This window comes from Azolla caroliniana, unplaced genomic scaffold (assembly GCF_043228905.1).
Source record: "Azolla caroliniana isolate FFs.n. ecotype wild unplaced genomic scaffold, voAzoCaro1.0.p SCAF_6, whole genome shotgun sequence".
NCBI lineage: Eukaryota > Viridiplantae > Streptophyta > Polypodiopsida > Salviniales > Salviniaceae > Azolla > Azolla caroliniana.
In genome coordinates, this window is record NW_028230441.1 from 17,957,669 (window position 1) to 17,968,626 (window position 10,958).

Below are 10,958 nucleotides of genomic sequence, written 5' to 3' on the forward strand. Positions count from 1 at the left end.
AGTGAGAGAAAAAGGAGTGGGGAGGATTTGATTTGTGTAGTAGATGAGAGAGAATAGAATGTGGTGATGAGAGAGAGAGAGAGAGAGAGAGATGTGTGTAGGAAAGTGATAGGGAATGAGAGAAGGGAAATTAGTATAATGATGATGGTGAGGGGGGAGTTTTTAATGTGATGAAAAAGGGGGATTTGGGATAATATTAAGTGGGGGATGTGGGTGAAATATTTGAAAACTTAGTGTTAAGTGGGGGATTTGGGGGATTTGGGTGGATTGTTTGAAACTTTAGTCTTAAGTGGGGGATTTGGGTGGATTGTTTGAAAATTTAGTCTTAAGTGGGGGATTTTGGTGGATTGTTTGAAAACTTAGTTTTAAGTGGGGGATTTTGGTGGATTTTTTGAAAACTTAGTCTTAACTAGGAGGGCATGTAAGGACTTAGATTTTGTCCAACATACGAAAGGGCGTGAGATGCTTGTAAGCTCGGGATCTAACATTAAGTCATTATAGAGATTTTTTAGAAAACTATGAATGCCTAGTTTTGGGGTATGTTTGGTGTATCTAAGTTTAAAGATTGTGGGGTTAAGGGAAGTAATAGTTTTGGGTTGATATAGGAGTGTTTTTCTAAGACTAAAAGGTATTTTCTTATAGCTTTTTAGTATAAAGGATGGAGGGTAACCACGGTTAACTAGTCTATTGAAAAAGAGTTTTTTCATTTGGTAGAAACCTAATGGGGTGCTTTCTCTAATAAGATATCTCTTCACTTCATTAGTGATAAAGTGTTGTTTCGTATGGGAAGGATGATCCGATGAAAAAGGCAAGTATTGGTATGAATTGAGAGGTTTTTGAAAACAATTGAATAAGAAAGATGAATTTTCGAGGTTGATCCATATGTCTAAAAAAGGTAGCCGAAAGGGGGAAGTTTGAATGGTAAGCTTGATGGAGTTATTTGTGTGTGAAGGGTAAAAGTCGAGATATTCTAAAAGTTGAGATTTGGTGCCTGTCCAGACCCCAAATGCATCATCAATATAGCGGGTGAAGTAGAAGAGATGGGGGGGCGATGGTTGTAAGTTTTCGAGATATACTAAAAAGAGGCATGCATATACGACTGAAAAGTTGCTACCCATGGCCGTACCTTTTATTTGTTGGTAAACTACGTCATCGAAAGTGAGATAGTGATATTCTAAAATAAGGGCACTAAGGGTATAGATGAGATTTGTTTTCGAAGGGGAAAAGTGGGGGGTGATTAGACTACGTAGGGCTTGGAGTCCTAACTTAGGGGGGATACTAGGATAGAGAGATTCAACGTCAAACGTGAATAAGAAACTATTAGATGGTGGGTGTAGGTTTTCTAGTGATTGGATTAGTGTGTGAGAGTCTTTTAGATATTGTGGTTGGAGAAGGAGGATTGGTAAAAGTTGGTGGTGTAACCACTTCGATGTTTGTTCAAATAAGGAGTTATTATATGAACAAATGGGCCGGAAACCTATAGGTGTTTTGTGTAATTTAGGGAGGAAATAGAGGTTGGATACTTGATATCCTTTTTTGGGTTTGTGGAGGATGAAATTAGCTTCAATTGGGGAAAGTGTACCTAAGTGGTTTGTTATTATGTTATTAAGGCGGTATAGTAACTCTTCCAAGGGGAAGTGGCTGACTCTCTTATAGGTGGTAGAATTCGAGAGGTGTTCTATGGCTTTGGTGTAGTATGTGTCTTTATCTAGAACACATACTCCCATATTTTTATCGGCTGGGAGGATGATAATGTGTTTGTTGTGTTGGAGGCTTTTAAAGGCTCTAGAGAGGTGGTATGGGATTCTAGTGTTTATGGGCTTAGTGTTGTGTGCTATTTGGTTAAGGATGTGTTGGTGTTTTAATATTATGGAGACTAGGGGTGGATATTCTGTGGGTGGCATCCAACTAGGGTTAGGTAGTTTGAAGGGGTTGAGAGGAAGTGAAGGTGTATTTCTAAAAAAATGTTTTAGCTTGAGGGATCTCGAGAGGTGGGTGAATTCTTTTAGGATATTGTTGGGTGAGGGAGGTGGGGATGGTAGGATATACTTAAGGCCTAGGTTTAGCAATTGTGTTTCATTTTTAGTGAGGTTATGTTTAGAGAGGTTATGGATTTTACTATGAATTACTTGTGTACTAGTAAGAGGTTTCCAGAAGTTGGTTCTAGGTTTTTTATTTCGGGATTTGGGGTGTGAAAGGAAGGGAAATAGTTTCTGTTTTCCCCCAAACCACATATATGTGTCTTGGGTGGAGGGGGATCTATTAAGTAGGTAGAATAAACGTTTGCTAGGGTGTACGACGTGTCTAAACCGTTTGTTAACGCGTTTAGTACGCCTAGCTAACCGTTTTTTGGTCTACTAGGTTGTGGGTCTCCTAGTGGTTTTGGGGGAGGACAAGGTTTTGATGTATTTTGATAGTGTTTATAGTTTTTATGTGAGGGAGTGTTAGAAGAAAAGTTGGGGGTTTTTGTGTTAGGAAGAAAGGGGGTGTGAGAATAAAAGTTGGGGGTTTTTTTATTAGGAAGAAAGGGGGGGGGGGTTAGTGTAATATGGAGGATGTGTAGGGGGGAGATGAGTTGAATATGGAGGATGTGTTGGGGGGGAATGATAAGTATAATGAGAGTGATGTGGGCTAATTAAAGGGGTATGGGTAGGGTAAGGATTTGAAAAAAGGTGGGGAAGGGCATTATGAAAATTAGATGATAATGGGGGAGGTGTAGAGTGATAAATGGAAGAAAATTGTGGGGGGTTTGAATGGAATTCTTCAACATAAGGGGGGTGGGTAGAGTAAGAATTAGACAAAAAGGGGGAGGGGGTATCCATGTAATATTTAGAAAGTAGAAAGGGGAAAGGGGGTAGGAGGAGGAGGATGGGGGAACGAGTGAGAGAAAGAGGGAGGGGGGGGGGGAGGAGGAGGAGGAGGGAGTTGTTTGTACAGAGAGGTTGCGTGGGGGGAGAGAGGAGTGGGGAAGATTAGGGTTACGTAGGTGGGAGACATTGTTTTCTTCATAATACATGTGTGGGGTTGGGAGGAGAGGGGGCATGTATCCATGACGGCTGCCTTATGCAGTCCCGTGCATCATGCCATGGAGGGGGGGTTGTAGATCTATAGGCCGGCTGTCATACACAGTCCGGAGCCTTACATTGGAGGGGGAGAACGGGTACGTATGATGGTTTCCGTTTCCATTTCCATAGATATGGTCGTTACCGGGTCGAAGATGGAGTGGCGGCCATGCTTGTAATTGTGAATGGTACCGGTCGCGTTGGCGTTCGTTGTGAGTGGGTGGCTGGTTCCTGTCGAATGTCGGTACTGGAGTATGTGGATCCGACATATATGGTGGATGGTGTCCGGCGTTGATTGTGGTATAGGGATGTGAGGGAAGTTTATTTTGGTTAATAAATGTAACCCTCGGGCCATTAAGGTTAAAGGGGGGGACGAAGTTCTTACTGACTTCGTTTGTGGCTATATTGCAGGTAAATCGGGGGAGGGAGTGATGATTGGTTGGTCGGAGAGGCTTTTGTTGCAAGGGTTTAGGGTTAGGTTTATGGTTGGGTTTATGGTTGGGTTTATGGTTGGTGTTATTTTTAGGGTTAGGCTTATGGTTGGTGTTATTTTTAGGGTTATTGTTAGGGTTATTGTTAGGGTTAGTAATAGGGTTGGTTTTAAGCTTATGATTAGTATTAGGATGTATCTTTTTAGGACCAAATGGTCGGACATGCACATCACTGTTATGTTTAGCACTACTAGTGTTATCGAGAGTTGTAAAGTGTGATAGACTGTTATAATAATCTTCATAGTCATTCTCTTCACTCATCTCTATATCTATTTTTCTAATGTTTAACTTCTTTGACGTATCTGCAATACTTATGTGTGTTTTTTCTAAGAGTTCATTGTTTGTGAGTGATTTTTCTTTATATTTAGTAGCATTTAAATGTATGGCAGTTTCGATTGTGTGATTCATTGCAAAATCATCACATGCTTGTAAAATTTCCATAGCAAAGGTTTGTTGCCATAATGCTAAGGTTTCTTTAAAAGTATTACTATTAGTATTCGAAGATATTGATTGCAAATATAAGGGCTCTTGAATGACTTCAGCGATCTTACTTATATCTAATATAACTTTATTAGGAAAATCATCCAAGTCTTTAGCATAGCTATGAGCGAGTAAGTCTAGATGTTTAATATAACATCGGGTTAGTTCTTTATTATATTGTTTAGTGATAGTATTAAACTCATTATGCATACTAATATTTAACTCCTCATGTTCTATATTCAAGTTAGGTGGTTTGGTTCTTAAGCTAGGAGGTGTAAGATCGTGTTCATTTAGATTTAAAATACGAGTATAAGTAGTTTTGGTTTTCTTAGAGCGCCGATGAATAGTTGGAGCCTGTGAGCTTGAACATGTCTCCCAACGAATCGTCCATTGTTCTGTGTCGATTCGCTTTGATACCACTTGCCAGGAATATACGCGGAATAATCTCCGGCCACAATTGAAGCGTAGATCACTTGATAACAATCGAACACAAAAGAAATGGGAATGGAGTTAAGTACACGAACAAAAAAAAAGGGGAATACACAGGATGTTAACGTGGAAAACCCCGAGAGGGAAGAAAAAAACCACGGGAGCCCACAGACTCCAAACTATCACTATGCCAATGATTACAGCAGGGAGCATAGAGGCAATGACCTCTTGCTCACGATCTTCACCTGGCAGTAGTTACAACATTGACATGCTATGTATCGCTCTCTCTGTCTCTCTCTGTACAGTTGTTACACCAAAATTACACACACTACTAAGTTTGCCCTAGGTCATATTTATACTAATATGACTTTCGCCTATTTACAAAATATAGCCCCAGTGGGCTCTCTGGAACATATTTACATATATGTCCCTTCATCCGACGAGAGGTTCTCACCGGGCCTGCATCATCCGGTTCTCACCGGGTCTTCCGATGCCGGGCCTGCGTATCCCATCCGGAGGGACCGAGATCCTAACATCCATACACGTATTTTGCCATTTTTCTTTGGTACGACTACTATTGGGCTTAGCCATGTAGCTTGTTTGACTGGTCGAATGAATCTGGCCTAGAGGAGTTTGTCAATTGCTTCTTTTACGCGAGCCGCGTAATTTGGGTTCATGCGGTATCGACGCTCTTGGACCGGTTTTGCATCGGTTGCTAAATTGATCTTATGTTGATAGAACTTTGGATCTAATCCCTTCATGTCCTTGTGGGACCAAGAGAACACATCTTTGTACTCCCTGAGTAGTGCTATCATCGTGTCTCTTTGATCCGGCAATAATTCTTTTGCGATGGAGAGGAATCAGGGGTCTGATGTTGTACCCATGTTTACTTCTTCTAGGGCTAAGGCAGTGACTCGTTGTGAAATTTCCATTTCCCTCTCAAACACCACCCGTGCTCTACATAGTTCTAAAATTGACTTTGGGTCTAGTTCGTAAGCCTCATCGTGGAGCGCAGTGGGTGTGGCGTACTCCGCCGCGGTTTCTATGACATCGATTTCGAATAGCGGAATGATCCGAGGGTGCTCGTTTAGGTATACTTCTAATTCTGTATCATCCACCCCAACCAACATATTTATATCTTCCGTGTATAACGGTGTTATGCCCTTGGGTTGTGCTGCCATTTCCTCTGTAGGTATGCGAACCTTGGTGCGCCCACGTCGAAAGCTGATGGACTTATGTTGCCAGCTCTGTTTGATATTCGCTAAATGAAGCCACGGTCTGCCAAGCAGCATAGGATATGCTCCTAGGGCGTCGAGGGTGAGGACTACCACCGAGATGTCGAAGTGATGTCCGCCAACGAGAATGCCTAATTTTCGTATTAAGCCAAAACGGGCAAGCTTCCCATTCTGAAATTCCCAATTGTTCGCATGTCTTCACGCTAATTACATTGACACTAGAGCCGTCGTCGATTATGCATGCTGTGATTTCCTGACCATGTAATATCAACGTAATAGCCGGATTATGGTGATCCACCACCGTTGGTCCGACGCTGGTGGAGACGGTTACCCATTATGCGATCCTCCACGGCCTGGCGGAACTGTGGGACTAGTTGAAGTAACTTCTCCATGGTTAGTGTTATCTTGCAGCCTGCGAGTGATTGCCATATGGGATCCGGAGATTTTACATGTCCCTCCAAACGCCCCACATTGTTCACGGACTCCTGCCGCTTGCGTTCCGCATTTGCCGCGTTCGCTTTTTTGACCCATGCTTGGGCCGTCTGACGTATCTCATCTTGCGCGGCCCAATCAACATTTTTTGTTTGCTGCCGTGTCGTATTGACAACATGCGCCTTGCCCTTGTGTAGTGGACATTGCGTGGCATAATGTCCGGGTTGTTGGCAAACAAAACAATGGACGCTAGATTTGCCTTTCTCGGCAACTGGTGGTGTGTTCTGATCCCTAGGTGTGACTTGTTCCTCCCGGTCTTGGTTTGTTCTTTTGAGCATTCGCAGTGCTTGTTATTGGTCCCGGCGCGGCTCCTGGTGCCGGTCATCGTCCGAACTTTCGTTGTACCGCCGTTGGTCCCGATATTGACGATGTTTCCCGCGAGGCCCATTGAAGCCGCCATGTTTGTTCGTCGAACGGTAATTATCGTAGCGTCGGCCTCCTTTATGATACCTGTGGTTGCCTCGGTAGTCCTCGTCCTCTGGCTCTTCTTCCTCGGAATCGTTGGTATTCCGGCAATTCTGGTAGTGCCTGTCATTGGGTGGGTTCCGATCCGTATACCGGGGTCGTTCTTCTTGGCGCCTTTGCTCATTCCGGTGAGGTGGGCGCTGTGTTTCCACGCTTCGTACTGTGAGCGTGGATCTATTCAACATATTGTACTCACACTGCTCGACTGTGTGTGCTTTCAAGTGACAGATTGGGCAGTGGATTCGCATGTTTCATTCCACTACGGAATGCCCAGAATTGAGGCAAATCATGCACTGGATTGCCTAGCGAAAATGTCGTTCCTCATCCTAAGGTAACGCTTGTCGTAATGAGGACATGGAAAACCTTTCCTCTTCTTCATCTAGCTCGAGTTGTAGCGCTCGTTCTATGACCATATCGGCTATTTCTCCTTTCACGCTGTTGTTGTTGAGTGTCGTCCATATCGGTCGTCGTAAAGCTGCCAAAAATGTCTCCCGAGCCTCGTCCTCGATGGTATGTGTTTGAAACTCTAGAATTACCCACAAATCCTCATGTAGAGGATCATTTCGAGTGGCTACGCAGGATACAGACAGACCTATCTACCCATTTACATCAAGCTCAACAAACACAGAAGGCTTATACGGATCGTCATCGGCTTCCATCCTGTTTTGACATTGGAAATCGGGTATGGCTATTACGACGACACATCAAGACTACTCGACCATGCAATAAATTGGATTATCGACGATTAGGTAATTTTCATATTATCAGAAAAATTAATGATGTCACATTTTGTCTTGATCTACCTTTGCAACTACGGTTACATCTGGTTTTTCATAGTTCTCTTCTCGAACCCTACCAAGATAACACTATTCCAAATCGTATTACACCACCTCCACCCTCGATTGAGCTTAAAGCAAGACTGGCGTATGAAGTTGCTTCCAACCTCGATTCCGAGATTGTTCACAACAAGCTCTACTATTTGGTACATTGGCTAGGTTATAGTCCAAGCGAGCGTACTTGGGAACCAGTCGAGAATGTCTCAAATGCTCGAGCTCTTATTTAGGACTTCCATCAACAATATCCCGACAAATCGGGTCCTCTATCTAAGAGGACTTGTCACACTCGTCATCTTAAGGGGGGGTAGTGTCATGATATGACATGATATGGCTCCGATGGGATTGGAACTCATGACCTTGTGTTACATGGGCTGAACCCTTGTCATTAAACCATGAATTGTAATACAAAAAATATTAGTTTCATTTAGTATTTCTATAGGAAATTCAAGTATATTCTAGATTACTCTGGATCATTCTAGAAACTTCAAGAGTAATCTTGACAACACATTAAATAGAGGCAAAAGGCATTATTCCGAACCAATTTGGTTCAATGCCAGTCTTAAGCCTCCTAGTTGTTCTTGTAAGTTTCTTCTTATAATGTAATATACTTCTTGTTGTCATCATTATCTCTCTCTCTCTCTCTCTCCTCTCACATGGTTGTCACACAAATTTTCCCTTCTTAGTACTAATCCTCATTTTTTTGCTCTACCTTTAGTACTAATTCTTCTTGCCTCTAGTATTATCCATGACACATCTTATTGTATGAGGTCGAGCTTGTTACGGCTTCGATTTCGCTCGTTGAGAAATTGAAGTCGGTGTTTCTTTCCGAGCTGGAAGGCTTCACAAATTTGGGGCTTCCGGTCACTAAATTTCGGCAATCCGAAAAACACATGTTTCGATTGCAGATCTTGAAGCCTCTGGTAGTTGACGTGGCTTATTCACTTGTGCCATAAATCGTTGTCGGACTCGACTTTTTGACCTTTGGTGAATAGCACGGTGCCAACGTCATTAGTGTCGAGGATGAACATCCTCCTGTGCTAGTGCCCCTACGTGATTATCTAGCGTTCTTCCTCGATGAAGCACCCGAGATGTGTGAACCGTACATGCATCCCCTGGCCGATGATTTGTTCGACCAACACCGGGTTTTTTTTGTAATTGTCGGGACATGTAATACATTCATTAGTGTAAAAGAATACGTGTGGGGAAGCGTATGCGTAACAGCACAGACTACACAGTTCGGAAGTACGATAGTTTGGTAAAACACAGAAATCACAGAGAAAGAGAGGGAGAGTCAGAGAGTGTAGAAAAATCAAGCTATATTTAAATAATTCTCTATATGTTCTCTGTACATATTTCGTGCTTAGTGAGCACCTTTTATACAAGCCCTAACTATCGGGCTGACACAAGTACTGATAGTTCTTGACCGCTCATAAATGAGCCTTCTACACTAACTCCCAAAACTATGACTTACGAGGAATAACGTTCTAACAGCCTTTCGGTTTAAACACCGCCATGGCCCTATTTTGTGTACGGTTTTACGCACCCAGTCTACAGACTGGGGTACGCACCCGTTTACGCACCCAATGTTGAGCTTGTCTCTCAACACTCCCACTCAAGCTCAACTTGAGGTTTCATATGCTTTTCCGGATCTTCGCTCCAGCTTCTCCTGGCTTCACGCCTAACTCGCGCTCTTCGACCCGTCCGATTCCGTGCGCTTCGACCCTTCCGGTCGGCTCGTCTGCTCATGTGGCCCTTCTCAGTTCCCTTGTTGTTGTGGTGTTAGCGCCTCTTTCACTCCCCTTTCCTCCACTTGGCCCTTAGTCGATTCGTAATGTCCGAATCGAACATTTCGATTAAATTGGTCACTTCCGATTCAATTCCATGGTTGCCCGAATTGGCTGTCTCCAATTTGTCTTTTGTTTTCAGGCCCTTGACAACGTCAGACCACGTCTTGGTCTTGGCCTTTACACCCTTCTTAGCTGCATTTCTCCTTTGTTCGGTTGTCTTTGGTTCTTCCTTGCGATTACGGCCCCTGTTTTCTTCTTCTTCGGGTTCTTCAGCCGGCCCAAAATCAAATTCTTCATCCGATTCGGCATCACGGTCACTACCGCTCCTTTCACGCTCCTATTCCTGTGCTTCTCTCCCCCTCAAGTTTGGCGTGTCGAGGTGACGCAATCCCAGCTCACCTGAGAAATTTTGTAACTTGTCGAAACCAAGGGGCTTGGTGAAGATGTCGGCAATCGGCCAACTTGTCGGAACATACGCCAGTTTGACTTCACCAGAAAGGACACACTCGTGGACGAAATTATAATGCACCTCAATGTGCTTTGTTCGGGCGTGGAACACAGGGTTCTTCGCAAGGTGGATGCTACTGAGGTTGTCGCAATAGATCATCGTTGGATCAGACACCTCTACATGCAGATCCCATAATAGCCGTTTCAGCTAAATGACTTCGCACGTACTGACAGTCGCCCGTCGATATTCGGCCTCCATGCTCAACAACACTACTGTCGGCTGCTTCTTACTGCTCCACACAATCGCCACACTACCCAATGAGAATGTGTATTTGGATGTGGATCTACGATCGTGGGCATTTCCGGCTCAATCGACATCCGTGTAGCTGACTAATTGCTCGGCTACGTTTGCACGATACAATAACTCCATGTCTTTCATGCCGTTGACATATCGTAATATCCTTTGCGCGAACTCAAGGTGTTCGATCGTGGGCTATGACATAAATTGACTGATCATTTTGACCGGATAGCTGAGGTCGAGCCGAGTGATCATTATGTAGATGAGGCTTCCAACAATCTGTCGAAACTGTGTGTGGTCGCACGCCTTTCCCGAATCTTGGCGAAGTTTTACGTTGCTATCCAGAGGGGTCAAGATGGGCTTACAATCTGCCATCCCAAACATGAAGAGCATATTTAGCGCGTAATGACATTGGATAATAATGTGTCAAACACATTACAAGAAGACCTCGAAGCATAGAAAGCCATAGTGGCCAAAGCAAAGAAAGCTACTCAAATTGCCGAAACAGAGATTGATCGGCTTCGAGCGGAACTTCGCCAATCTTCAGATAGGGAAGTAGATGCTAGGGCAAAAGGCCGCCTGGCGGTCAAGACATTGGAAGGCAAACTCCAGGCGGAGGTCACAATGCATAGCAGAACAAAGGAGGAATATGAAAAGTTGCGTGAAGAGGCAAACAAGAAGGACGCTGGAATCACGGGATCACGGGAGCTCGCGGAGAAAAAGAAGGCCTGGTACGACAAGCAACTGGTACATGAGCGTGCACAGATGCATGAAGTCCAGGTACGACTAAACAATAAGATGGGACGGCTCAAGGAACTACATTTAAAATATTCCCAGTTATGGGCAAAAATGAAGAGTCTTTACGAAGAAGCCACGGTGGCCAATAAGCGTAAAATAGAGAATCGAACGAAAGCTTTAGAAGAGTGCCAAGTACGT

General features: G+C 43.8%; 1 long non-coding RNA gene across 1 annotated transcript; it reads left to right on the top strand.

Moving 5' to 3' along the window:
• The first annotated feature begins 3,071 nt into the window (after positions 1-3,071).
• LOC147863216 (uncharacterized) lies at positions 3,072-3,819 on the top strand. Its single transcript, XR_015529959.1, has 2 exons — positions 3,072-3,540; positions 3,595-3,819. It is a non-coding gene; the product is annotated as an uncharacterized LOC147863216 (long non-coding RNA).
• The last annotated feature ends 7,139 nt before the right edge of the window (positions 3,820-10,958 follow it).